The 18,044-nt window shown below is 46.3% G+C and overlaps 1 protein-coding gene across 1 annotated transcript in view; it reads right to left on the bottom strand.

The window, feature by feature from the left end:
• Nucleotides 1-18,044, bottom strand: part of LOC119395954 (uncharacterized) — a 47,079-nt gene that overhangs the window by 20,305 nt on the left and 8,730 nt on the right. The window lies entirely within an intron of this gene.

Below are 18,044 nucleotides of genomic sequence, written 5' to 3'. Positions count from 1 at the left end.
TTACAAATACACAAGGGAACTGGCAATGAGAAAGTGCTTTGCGATTGCCACAGTTCATTAGCTTGAAGAAAGGCTGCAAAAATAGTTGATTCAGAAACTGGGTGTTTCGCACGATAGGAAGCATATAAAAATCTGGCCAAATCCATTCACGAATACTGCTTAAATTATGCGGGAGTCCCCATTCGCTCGGCACACGCATTTCATTTACCGTCCATTACAGTCGATCAAACGGAGTGGCCCAGGGCATCCGTTTCATTTGTATGCTTTAGTAGCCAAACACACTGTGCGTCTGTGAAAAACCTTCTTGCCCTCCAAGTGCGAGCGTTCGTGTGCGTTGATATCGTGTCGGCTCGATCGTTTCAGTACTCTTCCATTCTACTCTCGCGTATTTTTCAGCGCACTTTCTCAGTACTTGGTCACTTGTTCGATAGAGGTCGCAGGCTTGCGGAGCGGACACCCGCTCCGCGCTTTGCTTCGTGTCTACTCTCTCCTCTATTCTTCCTTGTGGCGCCGATCCGCGTAGGCTGCAAAACATAGCACTACTTTTATTTTCCTCACAAAAAATTCTTGGACAGCTATGCCCTTCTTATGAGTTGTGAATGCGAAAGCATTATTGTGCAATTCAACGCCCGAGCCATCAAGCAGCAGCAGCAGCAGCAGCCTACGGTGTCACTGCCGCATGCCAATGACTTCCGAGGAAGCAGCAGCGGCCACCTATAAGGCCGGCAGGTGCGTGCGGCAGTGAAGCACAGTGGGTGTGAGAGAGAGGGAGATACGTTTTGCGCGCAACGCCGCCTACCAGGCCTGTGCAATCACAACATGCTACTTAGGCCGAAATTTCCAATGCCTAGTCTGACGTGACGAAAGCGATGACGGCAAAATTTCGGTCCATGTAATGTGATAAATCAGAGTGCTCAGGCCTTCCATCTATAGGCGGCACCGGCTTAGCCCAGTGGGTGAGACACTCAGCTTTTAAGCGCCATGTCGTGGGTTCGAAACACGCGACCGCGAACCTGTCAACGCGATAGCGTTAAAGAGCTCGTTTCGCAGAAATCCCGGTGTCGGGGTCGGCGTCTTTGGTTGTGAGCGAAAAATCAGCGTTGTCAGTCAGCGAAAATTCGAGCTAGATACAAATAAAGGAATAATAAAAATCTTCTGTTCGAGTGGGACCGGGGACTCGAACCTGCGACGCCTCGCTCCGGGCCCGATGCGTTTCGCCGCTCGGCCACCACGCATACACCCTGTATGCGTTCTTCAGGTTCTTCAGCTGCTTGACTATCACATGCAAGATGGCGCAAAGAGCACACGGGCGCACTTTTAAACGGCACCGCCCCGCCGTGTGGCCATGTTTCGTCGCGCCGCGTGCATGGATATAGGAGCCGGAGGGCGTCCGCACTTTGGCTTTTCTTGCGGCATGCTTTAGGTCTCCACCGAGAAGTTTCACCGCAGCACCCCACCCCCCTTCGATGACCGAGTCCGAAAGAAAACGAGCTCCGTAATGGATACAAAATTTAAAATCACTCGATCACGTGCTTCTCACAAAGGCCTGCCATTGGTCCCCGGCTTTTCGGGGTAAAGGCGGGAAGTAAACAGGTATTTGAATTCAACATCAGCGGTCCTTCGTCACCATTATCATCAAAAAAAAAATGCGTAGCCATAACCCTGCGCATTAAAAACTGACTAAAGGTATGAGGCAGAATTAGTGGGGACCGGTCACCCCACTGCACGCCCCCCCCCCCCCATCCCGTGCGCACGCCTAAGCCCAAAGTACTCAAAATCGCTTACCTTTAGTACTAAACATAGTAAGCTGACACGGTGAGCTGAAACAGTATTAGCATAACAGTTTGGTAAGACGTGCCGCGCCTGGTTGTGGTTTCGGTGGCTACCTCGTGCGAGATATCCCCGTGTGCATTACGTGAAGGAAACCAACTTGCCTTGTGCATTGTCCTTTTCAGCAGGTCAAGTACTTTTAGGGGCGAAGCACCTTAGGGTCGGCGTGCATCGTGCATCGTCGTTTGCTCCATTTGCTTGAGCGCAAGAGAGGGCGACGCCGCCTCAGCACTCGCAGTGTGGCGAGAGAGAGAGCGAACGGGGCGTGTTGACTATGGAAACGCTCTTTCTGCGATGAACGCTGAACTACCAGTTCCCAAGGAACGAGAATACGCCCTCGCCCGCGAGAGACAACGCTGACGCAAGCAGCGCCTGCTGGCGACTTTCTTGACTGAAAAAACCGACTGCTAGCGCTGGACAACCGTTCACCGGCCATCTTGATTTGCAATGTAGTTCCGGTGGGAGATTTTTCTTGTGCGTAGTTGAACAATAAAGATTCGCAGCGTGAACGTTAACTAAAAGCGGACTGCGGGTCTCTGTGTCTAATCTTTCTTCTGTGTCTCATTGCCCATTACCAGTGATTTCGCTGTGGGAAACACTTGCGCACACTGCATGCTTCGCCCCTCCACAGGTTGCACGTTAGTGGAGCTGAAACACCCTTCCCCGCAGGCTTTTATCCTGTGAGATTGGTTAACTTACAAAACATAAATAATGAACCTTTTCAAGTGTTTTTTAACGCAGTGATCTTCAATGCAGAAGTTGTACAGGCTGATTTAAAAAATCGCAATAGTTTCATACCAGAATGATGGCTAACGTGGTTTCAATTTTTCCCGAGACGCAATCAAAGCGCGAAACACTTGGAAAGAGTATCATGCTACTGTAGGTGCTTGCACGCTGTTGTAAATATAACAGTGCGCCGATTAATTAACTGCGAAGGCGCGTCGCCACATATCGCAAACCTGTAGCGTACGGACACAGCGTTAGTTGCACTGTCACCACTAGAAATTGTGCCGTATATCCCCGGAATTAGTGCAAAAAGGAAAATGCCCCAAGCAGCAATTCATCAGATAGCGTTGGAGTATATGTATAAAGAATACGCAGCCGAAACGCACATATTCACAGATGGTTCTACAAGCCAACGTCGATCGTCATATGGAGTTTTTTGTGCCCTCAACAGGAAAATCCCTCTCGTATCGTCTTGAGAGAGCGACATCTTCTACGTCAGCTGAGCTATATGGCATTGAAGAGGCTCTTAAGTTTATACTACGACAGCAACTGCCAAAAACATGGGTGATATTTACAGATTCTAAAGCAGCCCTACAAAGTATATGGAACAGGCACAAGCATTGTAATCACCCAAGTGTAGCATCTGATATCGCCTATCTTCATCACAAGGCTAAGATTGATGGACATTACATTAAGTTCCAATGGATACCTGGCCATGCTGGTATTTCAGGAAACGAAAAAGCGGACGAAGCAGCCCGAAATGGACTCCAGTACCGGAAATTCAGAAGAATATTTTTTACTAAAGTCGACGCCTCGAACATCGCAAAAAAATATGCCTATCAAGAAAATGACCGCCTCTGGAATCTGCCGCTCCAACAAGATAACTGTCTGCGTTGCATTGACCCAGAAGTGAGAGCGAAAATTTCCCCAACACTTCCTCGCCAACTTGAGACACTGTACCATCGTCTTCGACTGAACGTGGCATACACGAACAGTTATTTGTACCGCATAGGGCGCACCACTAGTCCCTGCTGTGATAACTGTGGCAGCATAGAGACAGTAGAGCACATATTACTGGACTGCTCCGCGTACCGCGATGAGAGAGCAGTGTTTGAGAGACAAATGGACATGATTTGTCACGATCAATTAACGTTGCCCAACATATTAGGCCCAGTGCCCGGCCCTTCTAAACAGCGACGGGTTTTACAGTCCCTGTTTAATTACTTGTCAAACATTGGCCTAGTAGGAAAGCTTTAATGATTGCACCGATTATTTCATGCAGCAAAGGCTTCACTTACCTGACACACTCGTTGTAAAAATTTCTATCAGGTTCACTTGCGCATTTCATTTTTTATATTCTTTCTTTTTATTATTATTTCCTTCTCTCTCTTCTTTAGTCTGTCAACCCCCTTCCCCATACCTACACAGAGTAGCATGCCAGCGGTTATATACTGACGCCGGCAAAAATCTCTGTTTTTTCAATAAAGAGTCTCTCTCTCTCTCACAAGAAAAAAACTAAGTGTCTTACATTGTTCAGCGACATAAAATAAGTCGGAGCTTTGACGTATACTTTCATGCGTAATGCATGAGTGCTTTGCATTCATTACAAAGTGTGCCGGTCAAATAAGAGCCGTGTAGGTACCGTTTCGAACGCTACTTTATCCTCCTGAGACCTGAGCAAATTTGTGGCCACACAGGTGAAATCAAAACACATTTTTGGAATGCACACACATGCAGTATTAAACGAGAAAAAAAATTGCGTCTTCACGTCAAACAGTTTTTGCGCAGCAGTGTGTGCATTATAATGCACACTGGGTCTCAATGCACGGAGAACGAACGACACTTGCCTATAACGAAATTTTTACATTTGCTCGCGAAAAGCACGCTTATTTGTTGTGAAACTGCCTGGAGAAGTTGCGCGCGGATGTGATGCAAGGAACGATGTTGCACGTGATGCACCGGAACTTTGTGCGCTGAGCATAGGCGTACGCAGGGTTCCCCATCAGGGGGGGTGAAGGTTCATCGCAGCGCCCCCCCTACTAAGTCAATGTACGAGGCAGATTTTGCGACCCCCCTCTTAGGTGACTAAGGGGGTCAACGTATGTGGCAGATTTTGCGCCGCCCCCTCTTATGTGACGGGGGGGGGGACGGCCGACCCCCTGCCCCCCCCCCCCCGTGCGCACGCCTATTGCGCTGAGAATATCCTCTGTTTCGGCACCTCGAGGAGGATCCCTAGTTCCCAAGCTCTGAAATGTGGCTTGCTTGCGCAGTTCTTGGCTCAGAAGGCATGGGCCCAACCTTGGCTTTCAGCAGCTTCCGTCGTGCTTTCGAGCTTTCGAGTAGCGTACGCAAAGCTTTGCGTTGGCGTTTCGCGCAACTGCGCATGCGTCGTACTCTTCCGCTTGCGGGCTCCCGTTAAGTGACGCAAATGGCGGGCCACAAACGCTAACGCTAACTTAGCGTACGCTATTCGAAAACTGCCTATTGTGAAATTCTGCACCATACCTGTCTTCCGGCAAGAGGTAATGGGGAAGGGACAGCCTCATCGTATGAGAATTCTAGGTCCGAGGTGTCGTTGCTGGTCATTGACTCAAGAACACGTTTCTTTATCACTGATTCCAAGGTGAAACAAATGCCAAAGCTTAATGCTAAAGAGTAACGAACCGCATCAGATTGGCAAACATACGCAGGAAAAAGCACGTATTGAGACCGAGTGTGCATTATAATGCACATTTCAAGAAAACAGCTTGTGATAGCAAAAATACTCGCCGTGTGGGTTACATGATGTGCGGAAATTATCCCTAAACCCTTCCTAAGTAGATTTAAGCAACAATTAAGAAATATGACACAATGATTATTGAGCAATTTGTGAATTACTTGGACGCCGTGAACAGAACCTCGAAGACGAGAATGACGCCATGTTTCAAAGCGGGAAAACGGACCTTCCACTGTAGTATGCTTCCTGTATTGCTGACCAGATGGCACCACATGATAGAGCATGCGATTGCACCAAGAATATTGGCTCTAATAGTGGCGCGAATTTCGAAAATCGGGAAAAAACAAATGTGCATTTTAATGCACGCGGGGTCTGAAGAGGTTATAGATGGCATAATGTTGCGCAGACAGCTGCGTAACTATAACACCGCGCGCAAGAAAACAAGGAAAGACCAGTCGCACTGGTGCCCCTTCATTTTTTTTTGCGAATTCTTTTTGCCACGCTACTTTAAACGATTAAAGGTGACACATGTAACTCGCGAAACAATATTCACTGCAGGCATTCTACCTGAAGTTTAGTTTTGGAAGAGCGTTGGAAATCATATATGCGTTATAGGCAAGGTCTTTGCCTCGAAGAATTATTCGCCTTCTCTCTGACTCTATGTATATGTGGCGATCGCTAGAAAATTATGGAAAATAATACAAAACGAAATAAATAGCATTAGAAGATAACGTTCCATTTTATGCGTATGCCACTTATGCCCAAGCCATGAAAGTATGTTAGCAGTCGTGATTTCAGTCAAAGAATGGAACTATTTGACAAGTGCTTATGCATAGAGTATACTTCTTTTGATACCATTGGACATCTTCTACTCTACACAATTCATCCAGATGTAAAGTTCTACATGTTTCTCGCACATCGTCTCATCCTGGAACGTAATACCTAAATAACACCTTACTCGAGCAAGTCAAGTCATTTCGCTACCTTGGCGTTCATATAACTTCCTAACCTCGTTAAAACGAACATTGTACAAAATGCTTGTTCGTAGCAAACTGGAGTACGCTTCGGCCATTTGGGACGCCCAGTTCAGCTGACCTAATTACAAGACAACTCAGCCCGTTTCATCCAGTTGAACTACAGTCGTGCCTCAATGTAACTACCAAGAAAAATACACTTAGCTTTACACATTTAGCTTCTCGTCGCGAATTTTGCCGGTTATGCCTGTTTCATCTACGCGATGGAATCGTATCTCTTTCATCTTTCATCTCACCCAGGCTAGATCATTCTCACAAAGTGGGCACAACTTCATTTCGGACAAGGTTTTGTTCGCAATCTTTCGTTCCCCGCACATCAGCAGACTGGAGCCACCTTTCCGGATCGACAGCAGGCATCCAGGACAACGTTTGTTTCCGTGGAAACTTAGCTAACATTGTATGCTAAGGCTAACAAAAATGTGTTCATTTGTTCTGTAATTTATTTTTTAATAGTAAACACTCACCACATTAGATATAACTGTATAACCCAGGAACATGACGCTTCTATTTTGAATTTTATTTCATTTTCCTACATTGTACTGGTTATCACCACTCCACTCTGCAATATCTCCGGTCTTGAGCATAGAGTTTCCTACAATATTTACTGGAGGGAACTCTGGCGCTGCGATCGTTCAGCCACCATGGTAATGGTGTGTAGTACATGGATTTTCCTTCGCACTTGCGGCTTCGAAAGCACTTGTGGCTTTGTTTGTTGTTGTGTTTTGGCTTTTGTTTCGGATAAAAGAATGGATCGTTGTGAACTTCGTGAGCCGATTTAAACTGGTAAGCCTAAAAGGGTCAAGGTGGTGCAGTGGAACGGCTGGTCGTTTGCTGAACTTCCTCTTGCAATAAAGCGGCCACAGGGCCGGCGGCAAGCACAAATTAAGATATCTAGAAAGACGTAAGCAATAATTGAGAAAGTCTCTGTAAACCGTCACGATCGGGGTGTCGGAACGAAATGTTTTTCGTTTCGGTTTTAGTTTCGTTCCACCGCAAAAAGTTCCGTTCCGTTTCTGTTCCGGAACGAAAAAAAAAATGTTCCGTAACGGTTCGTAACGGTTTCTTTATGCAAAAATTTGAAGTTAAGGTAATCATGAAGAATATTGGATTTGTGATGTAGTTACTTGCCCTTCTCTTCGGAAAGTGGGAAAACGGTAAAACACGTTTTTCAGAGGAGCGGAAGTAACTGCACCACGAATTCCTACCAACTAGCCTAAATCAGTATTAATTTCAAAGTCATAGTGTTTATTTACTCAAAATACAAATACGAATTTTTTTAGTGGGCTCAATGCTTTGTGGCAAGGGAGTGAGCACGATTTCAGAAGCAGCACGTCATTGAGTGTTCTCTCTGATGTGCGAGACCGCTGTTCTGATAAAGATCGCCAGGCCTGCGCGGAACACGCAGCACAGTCACAACGAAAGCTCGAAAAGGGGACTCTGTAGAGCCCGTTGGAGAGTGTCTTGGGGCAACTAATACAAGTACACATGCAAGGTACCCACTAAGCCATAAATCACAATTTTTCTGAAGTAGAGAAGTTCCCACTATGCCATTTTTCGTCATTCTTCGGAGTCTCGTGGTACACGCTACACATCTGTAAGGCATTATGTGCACTTTGTGCTGTGTCTAATGATGATAAAGAATTATGGCTGAGCACATTGCAGTGAGTGGGAAGCAGTGTTGAGGAATGCCGCCTCCATTCCATTTCAATTACATTGCGGGGAATTGGAACTTGCCGCAACTCCATTCCTTTCAATTCCTCGGAATGAAAAAAACTTAGCCCATACGCACTCTAGGAATAGCCGGGCAGTTCAATTCCAATCCTGTAATTTCTACGTAATAAAGATATCTTGATAGTTTTATAGAGTTAAGAATGAACACCCTATAGAGCTGATGTCATTAAATGCATTAAGAACTGCAAAAGTACGCAAAACACGTTAACAAGGTCGAGGGATAGTAGCTTGGTTACATATCTCGTGCAGTGCAACCACCCTACTAATTCTCACAGGGGCAGTTCTCCAGCTACCTATAGTATTTGCATGGTCAGCGTGTTTGAACTAATGGTGGTGTTTTAATATTGCTTAAGCTTAAATGTGTTAATGCTAAAATGACGACATAGCGTATTTTTATGCTGACAAAAGTAGTATTCAAGAAGACTGAGCGGTTTCGCCACGCGTCTGGAGAGGTCGTGAATATGGAGAAAACTAACATTTGGTTAATGGGGAATAAGACCCTCTAGATCTGCTGGTATTAGTTGGAACAGTGCACCGCTCGGGCACCTTGTGCCTTTGTATCGAATACGGAACACTGGACCGCACTGCTCGTCAGCACTGACGCTTGTCAAGTGCGCCTCGCAAGCGTGGATGGGGTGAGGAGGACTTTCTGTGTTCGCCTGTGCGCAGGTTTGCAATGTCTTCCTTGTCGCAAGGGTTATTTACGTGTGTCAGGCACTAAACTGCTCGTGAGATAAAGATCAGACTGTGCATAGAGTATTCGCCACTTTCGTGCGGGGGTATCAATGGAAACCAGTGCGCAGGGATAACTTGTTTCTCCCCTCGGTATCTGCTGGGATAATGCATTTGTTTGTACGCTAACTTACGCCTCGATTTCTAGTAGGCGCGTTGCTTATAACTGTACCGTGCTTGTAATCAGCCAAGCCATTTTAAAAATACTGCTTTATTGTTCATTTCGAGGCTCTGACTTACTCATGTTTGAAGTTTGAAAAACAGCACGTAGACAAAAACGTGCTCTATTTTCGGAAAAATACTTAATTCCATTCCCATTACATTCCCTGCAAAAGGCGCTTAATTACTTTTCCATTGCATTTCTCCAAGCGTTGTCCCCATTCCATTCCGGGGCCGCAAAAATATGGAATGATTCTGGAGTCATTCCAATTCTGGTGGGGCAGCTCCGCAACGGTGGTGGGAAGCATTAAACAACACACCCTTTGCGCTATTAGCATTTTGTGATGAATGTTATTTTACTCTTCTGCCACGCTATATGACATATATTAACATGATTCCATTCCCGACATGACGCCTGTATAGAGTGTTTTTGCGAAGGAGTTACAAGCACCAGCGTGGCATGTGGTGGAAGACCCGACTGCCACGCAGTGGGCGCGGGTTGAAATCCCATCCGATCCTAGAAATTTTCTTCTCATTTAATTTTTTCTTCATTTAATTTTTTCTTATATCACGCGATAGCGGTCACGGACACCGGTGGCGGCGGACAACTATGGCGTCAAAATCAGCTTTTGTGGTCTCATAACAGCTTTCGCTGTAACAAACTTCAGCGCCGACAATGCCCTCTCTACGCTGGCCTGCGTGACTTGCGTTATTATAAACATCTCTGGTTGCCACTGTTTTTTTTTTTTTTTTGCACAATTTCAACATATCTTTGTTGTGGAATTCCTGCCAGAGGCACGCGCTAATACTGTACCCTGAGATATGCTCACAATGCATGAGCTCAGTTGCTCCGAATTGGGAAGTTTTCTCGTTGAAAAAATGATTGAAACGAAAAAACGATTGAAAAAATTTCGGTTTCACTTCGGAACGAAATAACAGATAAAGTTTCGGTTAAGTTTTCGTTCTGGTCGAAAATATCGTTTTTTTTTTCGGTTTTCGTTTTCGGTTTTCGTTCCGTTCCGACACCCTGGTCACGATTAAGCCACTGATAAACACGGGGGCCGCACGTGTCAGCTTCGCTGGTTGACCATGTGTACGAAGTGCTTGGACGGTGATTTTTTCATTGAGTGGTCCTGGGTCTACGGACATAAGCTCGTCCAAAGATGTCAAAAAGTGCACATGGTAGGCGGGGGCGTATTTAGCATATTAGAGCCGTGAAGGGGGAGGTAGGGTGTACATTCTGGGCACATGTGCACGCGCGCGCGTCTCCTGTCTATGTGTATATATTTGTGTGTAGACATATGTGCACGCACCCGCGCGTTTCTTTTTTATTTGTGTGTGTGTGTGTGTGTGTGTGTGTGTGTGTGTGTGTGTGTGTGTGTGTGTGTGTGTGTGTGTGTGTGTGTGTGTGTGTGTGTGTGTGTGTGTGTGTGTGTGTGTGTGTGTGTGTGTGTGTGTGTGTGTGTGTGTTTCTTTGATACACGTACGTACAATGGGTGCTCTGAAGCTACGCTCTGCTCCTGCTGCTGGTCCTCGTATTTCTAGACTGCGGCTCACGCTGTCTTGCGCTACCACTCGTAGCGTACTTCAAGGAACGAGCCGCCAATAATCCTCGCATCAGTAAAAAAAAAGATTCGGCCGAAGTTATTGCGACGCAAGCTCTGACGACGCCACATACCTTGCGCAGCCGCTGGCCGGATTATTGGCCGGATTATTGGCAGCCGCTGGCCGGATGCCACCGAGGATGGAACACATGGAAGAACAAATGACGATGGTATTTAGCCACAAAATAAACGTTGCGGAACGACGACCTGAGCCCTGCTTTTTATGAAATTACAATGATGTAACCGCTTGTGATTTCTCCCACAGACTTGTACTAATAAAGAACATGTGTTGAAGCCTATAAAACATATTCAGTAAAGGGCATTGCACACAAGACCTTACTTAAAATCACTAAGCCTGATTATACCGTCATATGAACTTGCAGAGTACAGCAAGTAACTCGACATTCGCAGCTGCTAAATGGTGATCACAGTAGACTCTAGAGGATCCCGGATAATGATTAAGAACAGCTTACAGAAACCTACGTTTGAGGTCGTAAGTACATCTAAACCCGTGATGGAATGCCGTTAGGAAAGAAAGAGGCACAGCTGGAGTCTACGGTTCTAGGTGAGGTCAAGGACCACGCGTGTCGAGAAGCCATTAATTGAACCAGCTGGGTTATTCAGCTGCGAGCAGCGAAGGTCTCCTTGAAATTTAATTGATCACTTTCCTTACTTCTATTTGCCCGATATTCGCGGTCAAATATTTGCGCAGCCGTCGTGCTGCGGCTCTGCGATATGAAAATTGCGTCATCTGACCTGTTTGCTCAAGCCCACGTCCGCTGCTCGGAATGCAGTGACGTTGTCGCATCCCCGCCCACTGTCCATTGCGAATCCTTCAAAATATTTAAACCTGCCGCAAGGAATGCGTCTTTGCGCAACCACTCTCACTGTCACGTACGTTTCCACGTAATGTTTCAGTTGCCTAACCGTTAGAGTGAGCACCTGCAACGCTTTTGGAGATCCTACAACACCCGATTCGCAAGTGTCCGGATCAGTTCGACATAAACGAGGGCAATCCTTGTACGCAGCGTACTTCCATATATAATGCATACGTATTCAATGGAACCAACCAAACCACGAATGAATAAGAACATTGTATAGATACTAGACAATCGCCCCAAAGTAAAGCTACCTCTTAATGAGGCCTTAATGGGGTTTAACAAGTGTGCGCGTATGCTGAGATGCAGGGACCATTTGTTTCGTGTGATCGCTATAAGTGTCGTGGTTGTCGCCAAACACCTATAGTGTACCGGACATTTAGCAAGACTTGTTAATTTTCTCGTGAATGTGACCATCTCTATCTCTAAATAGCTATCTCTCTGTGTGTCTTTCTCACTATCGCTCTCTCTCTTGACTAATCCGGTATCCCATTCAATGGAAAAGGTGGGGACGATAATTACTGAAAGCGAAACTACATTTCACATAAGAACACAGACACTGCACTGGATAGTAACGGGAACAAAGCTGTATTCTCTCTTGCTGCTTGTTGACATGCCGATGATAAAATTTATCTGATTTAAGTATCGGTTTTTGTTTTGATGAAGCAGTCGCTTCAGTCCTTGATCACTTTTCAATTAACCTTCAGGATTAAATTCTGCAGCACAATTCCAAGTCACAGGTGTTCACTTGGCCGCCGCAGTGGTAGAGTGGTTACGGTAATCTGCTGCTGACCCCTAAGTCGCGGTTTCAAACCTCGCCGCGGTGGGCGCATTTCGACGGAGGCAAAACGCTTGCTAGATGCCCGTTTACTTAAAGGGACACTAAAGAGAAACAATGAATTGGTTTAGATTGATAAAGTGTGCTCGGAGAACTCTTGTGTAGTTTATTTCACCACCATAGGTTTAATATTAGAGGAGGAAACCAAGTTCAAAGTTTCATTTTCAAATTTTGCGCCGAACTTTGTAATTCGTGACGTAAAAGATTTCAAAGAGCATTTAACGTATTTTGGCGCCACTGGCACGACGAAATTTCCACAAACTCGTTATATAAAGTCTGGCCCCCTTAGATGACCATGTACTTTGATTTAACCGATTACGAACTACGTAGGCCCAAGCAGGCGCCGTCAAAAATATTTGACGTCACGGCAAATGGTGCGGGAATTCCAAGGTGGCGTCGCCACCTGTATTTTCTTTTTGCGCGTTTTCTCGCTCATTAAGCGTCTTCTCGCAGCAAGCGTGGTGTTTTTGGTATCGTGGAAGACTACTTTACTAATGCGAGAAAAATCGGTTTGCTCTTTAGTGTCACTTTAAGTGCACGTTAAAGAACACCTGGGGGTTGAAATTTTCGGAGCCCTCCACTGGAGTGCCTCATAATATTGTTGCCACGCGTCCTTATTTCTTCAGCTTGATGTGATCGAGTTTCACCCACAAAAACATAAGCATCACTCGGCGGTGGCCGCGCCACAATGTTGAGGAAGCTTCGCGATCGTTTGAAATTGTTCTGTTTAGATTACGCGCAGGGCGCGAATAGTCAAGTTTATTCGAGAACGTGCGCGAGCACCAGCGATAACGCTGGAAGTTTCGATAATGTATGTATAAAAGACGACACGTTGCGCGGATGATAAGATTACCGACGACCGACGATTGTGCTCGAGGCTATCGTTGCACCCCGTATATCACTTATTTTCTTTCTGGGCACAAGTTCACCCAATAAAGTGTCTCATCCTTCCCTGCTGGAGTTCCGCTTGCTTCACCGTCGCAATCACGTGACACTATCGTGGTTTCGAATATGCAGCGATGGCGTAGTGGTAGAGCATCAGCTTCGCATGCAAGAGGTCCGTGGTTCGAATCCCGGTGCCGGACAATTCCCAACCGGATTAAAAAAAAAAAATCCGCGTGATGATGGAATTGTGTAAAAAGGCCAGGGGTGCAGCCCCACTGGCGACCACAGACAGCAATGCACTCCCTCACCAGAGCAGGATTGGCCACCCTGGTGTAGTACTTGGCCACTACCTCCCACATGAATACACCAATTAACCCTCGGCCCTCAGTCCCCAGCAGCTGTGAAGCAACTGACCAAGGCGGCGGTCAGACCTGCGACGCAGCATTGGGTGCTAAGAATCTCTGGGTACGAACAGGCCGCCATTGGAATCTGAATTTGGCTACGTATAACGTTAGAACTTTATCTAGTGAGGCGAGTCTAGCTGTACTATTCGAGGAATTAGAGGGAGTTAAATGGGATGTAATAGGGCTCAGTGAGGTTAGGAGGCCACATGAGGCTTATACAGTGCTGAAGAACGGACACGTCCTATGCTATCGTGGCTTAGCTGACAGAAGAGAACTAGGAGTGGGGTTCCTTATTCATAAAGATATAGCTGGCAATATAGAGGAATACTATAGCATTAATGAGAGGGTGATATGTATCGTAATTAGGTTTAATAAGAGGTACAAGATGAAGGTGGTACAGGCCTACGCGCCTACATCCAGCCATGATGATCAAATGGTTGAACGCTTCTACGAAGACGTAGAATCAGCAATGAGTAAGGTAAAGACACAGTATACTGTACTGATAGGCGACTTTAATGCAAAGGTAGGCAAGAAGCAGGCTGGAGATCATGCAGTTGGGGAATATGGCATCAGCTCTAGAAACGCCAGAGGGGAGTTACTAGTAGAGTTTGCGGAACGCAATAATTTACGCATCTTGAATACCTTCTACAGAAAACGGGCTACTCGTAAGTGGACGTGGAGGAGTCCTAATGGCGAAACTAAAAATGAAATAGACTTCATAATGTGCGGTCACCCGGGCATTGTACAGGATGTGGAAGTAGTTAACAAGATCCGATGCAGTGACCATAGAATGGTAAGATCTAGAATTCAACTTGACGTGAGGAAGGAACGGCAGAAACTGACACGCAAGAAGCCGATTAATGAACTAGCTCTGAGAGGGAAAGTTCAGGAATTCAGAGTTTCACTTCAGAATAGGTACGCGGCTTTAACCGAGGAAACCGACCTTAGCGTTGACGCAATAAATGATAATCTGACTAGTATCATCAAGGAGTGTGCAGTGGAGGTCGGGGGTACAGTCGTTAGACAGGACACTGGTAAGCTATCCCAAGAGACGAAAAACCTCATTAAGAAACGTCAAGCTATGAAAGCCTCAAATGCAACAGACAAAATAGAGCTGGCGGAGCTTTCGAAGTTAATCAATAGGCGTAAAGTAGCCGACATAAGAAAATATAATATGGAGAGAATTGAGCATGCTCTAAAGAACGGAAGAAGCCTCAAAGCTACGAAGACAAAACTGTGCATAGGCAAAAATCAGATGTATGCATTAAGGGACAAGGAAGGCAAGGTCACAAACAATATGGATGGAATAGTTGAGGTAGCGGAAGAGTTCTACAGAGATCTGTACAGCGGCCGAGGCATTCAGGATGATAACGTAAGAAGGATTAATAGCGCAGAGGAATCTGACATCCCACCAGTATTGACAGGAGAAGTGAAGAAAGCCCTAAAGGGAATGCAAAGAGGCAAAGCAGCTGGTGAGGATCAGGTAACATCAGACCTGTTGAAAGACGGTGGAGAGATTGTTAGAGAAACTGGCCACCCTGTATACGAAGTGCCTCTCGACGGGGAGGATACCAGAATCTTGGAAGAATGCCAACATCATCTTGATCCATAAGAAAGGGGACGTCAAGGACCTGAAAAATTACAGGCCCATCAGCTTACTGTCCGTTGTCTACAAGCTATTCACAAAGGTAATTGCTAACAGAATTAATACGACATTAGAGTTTAATCAACCAAGGGACCAGGCAGGATTTCGTACAGGCTTCTCAACAATAGACCATATTCATACTATCAATCAGGTGATAGAGAAATGCGCGGAATACAACCAACCCCTATACATAGCCTTCATAGATTACGAGAAGGCATTTGATTCGGTGGAGACATCAGCGGTCATGCAGGCACTGCGGAATCAAGGCATCGACGAAGCCTATATAAACATAATGGAAGAAATCTACAGCGGATCCACAGCCACTATAGTCCTCCATAAAGAAAGCGACAGAATCCCAATAAAGAAGGGCGTACGGCAGGGAGACACGATCTCTCCAATGTTATTCACCGCGTGTTTACAGGAGGTTTTCAGGGCCCTAGATTGGGAAGAGTTAGGGATAAGAGTTAATGGAGAGTATCTCAGTAACCTACGATTCGCTGATGACATTGCATTGATGAGTAACGCGGGAGACGAATTGCAGCGCATGATTACTGAACTGGATACGGAAAGTAGAAGAGTAGGTCTGAAAATTAATATGCATAAAACTAAAGTAATGTGGAACAATCTCGGCAGAGAACAGCGCTTTGCGATAGGTGGTGAGACACTGGAAGTTGTAAAGGAGTACGTCTACTTAGGACAGGTAGTAACCGCGGAGCCGAACCATGAGAGTGAAATAACTAGAAGAATGAGGATGGGTTGGGGCTCATTCGGCAAGCATTATCAAATCATGAATGGTAATCTACCACTATCCCTGAAGAGGAAGGTATATAACAGCTGCATCTTACCGGTACTTACCTACGGAGCAGAAACCTGGAGACTTACAAAGAGGGTTCAACTTAAATTGAGGACGACGCAGCGAGCGATGGAAAGGAAAATGATAGGTGTAACCTTAAGAGACAGGAAGAGAGCAGAGTGGGTCAGGGAACAAACGGGCGTAAGGGACATCATAGTTGAAATCAAGAAGAAGAAATGGATATGGGCCGGGCACGTAGCACGTCGGCAGGATAACCGGTGGTCATTAAGGGTAACTGACTGGATTCCAAGAGATGGCAAACGCGCGAGGGGGAGACAGAAAATTAGGTGGGTAGATGAGATTAAGAAGTTTGCAGGTGTAACGTGGCAGCAGAAAGCACAGGATCGGGTTGATTGGCGGAACATGGGAGAGGCCTTTGCCCTGCAGTGGGCGTAGACAGGCTGATGATGATGATGATGATGATGATCGTGGTTTCGGCACGTAAAACCCCAGATATAAGTGTTGTTAACGCGACAGCGTTAAAGAGCTCGTTTTGTAGAAATTCCTGCGTCGGCGGTGTCGGCGTCATTGGTTGTGAACGAGCGTTGGCCATGACCAAAAATTCAAGGTAGATGCGCATGCGTGTGTGTGTGTGTGTGTGTGTGTGTGTGTGTGTGTGTGTGTGTGTGTGTGTGTGTGTGTGTGTGTGTGTGTGTGTGTGTGTGTGTGTGTGTGTGTGTGTGTGTGTGTGTGTGTGTGTGTGTGTGTGTGTGTGTGTGTGTGTGTGTGTGTGTGTGTGTGTGGATATCGCTGTCGCGTTCAACTCATAAAGGCGAAGCTTAAAGGGACCGACAACTGCCCAGAACATGAAATGACATGACTCCACTGATGAAAAGATTGTCCGTCGCATTGACTCAGACCAACCCTGTTTTTTTTTTCCTGAGAAGTGGATTTATATTTTTATTTCTTAAATGAAAGTCGCGAAAAATGACCTGTGGTGCGTGGCACCTCTGGCGCAAAAACATGAACGATCCGATGTACCCGGCCACGTGACCGTTGATTGCTGTACGCGGCTGACGGTCTTTTTTTTTGTTAGTATTGAAATATTTTTCGTTTCTTTATATTAAAAGGTATTACTCCATAAAAATGTACAGGGGTGGTCAAAAGTTCCCAGGCCGCAACGCCCGGCTGAGGAGCAGCAGCTCGCTGCTATCGGGGCGCTGCTGGCGCCGAGCGCACGCTGGCGTCGTTGGCACGTTGGCGCACGTTGCGCCAACGGTCTTTTTCTTAACACAATTGGAACGGTCTTCTTCTTAACAAAACAGTTCCCAATTTCCGACCATAGATCATTACTGTTGTTTAGCGAAGCTCAGAAAAGAAAAAAGACGTGTTACTGTATATTCTTGTTACTAGAGATGTCCTTTGCGCAGTAGCCACCACGCTCTGGAAACACAATGTTTGACATTTTCTGCTTTTGTTGTAATAAAAAATGCCCCCACCTCCCCGAAGGGAATCGTGAGGAAATGCGAATGCATTTCTTGCGCCGAGAGTACACGGCGCAGTAATTTTAATGGCGTAAATTAATGACGAGACGAGGATTTGTACCGCAACCATTTATTTACACATTCATCAGCACCTGTTTGTGTTGTCATTGTACCTGACGGCCATAATCTCAGCCTTGTGGTCGCCGTTGGCGTTTCACAGCGGCGTCTCGAGCACACATTTCGAGAGGCGCCCAGCCAGCGGACGGGAGAGTGGGGCGCAGGGAGGAGAGAGAGCGAACGGCGAGAGAAGGAGGTGCGGAGCCGGCGCGCGCCCGCGCAAACCGCGGTGAGGAGGCGGAGCGCGCGCAGTCACGTGGGGTGTGACGTCGCTGCGCCGTTGCTACAGACGCTCCTCTCCTTTCCTCGCGCCGTTGCTATGGGACGGCGGATTCAGGGTCGCTTATAAAGTGCATTCGCACTTAAAAATGATGCAACATGTTTTTTCATAATATCATTCTGCAGTCCTTTGAGAACATCTTGGGGGACTTTGAACAAAATTGAGATTGGGTTTTTTTTATTATAGAT

The sequence above is a fragment of the Rhipicephalus sanguineus genome, chromosome 6 (assembly GCF_013339695.2).
Source record: "Rhipicephalus sanguineus isolate Rsan-2018 chromosome 6, BIME_Rsan_1.4, whole genome shotgun sequence".
Lineage (NCBI taxonomy): Eukaryota > Metazoa > Arthropoda > Arachnida > Ixodida > Ixodidae > Rhipicephalus > Rhipicephalus sanguineus.
The sequence above is the reverse complement of the archived record's forward strand: the minus strand, read 5'-3'. Positions and strand labels throughout refer to the sequence as shown.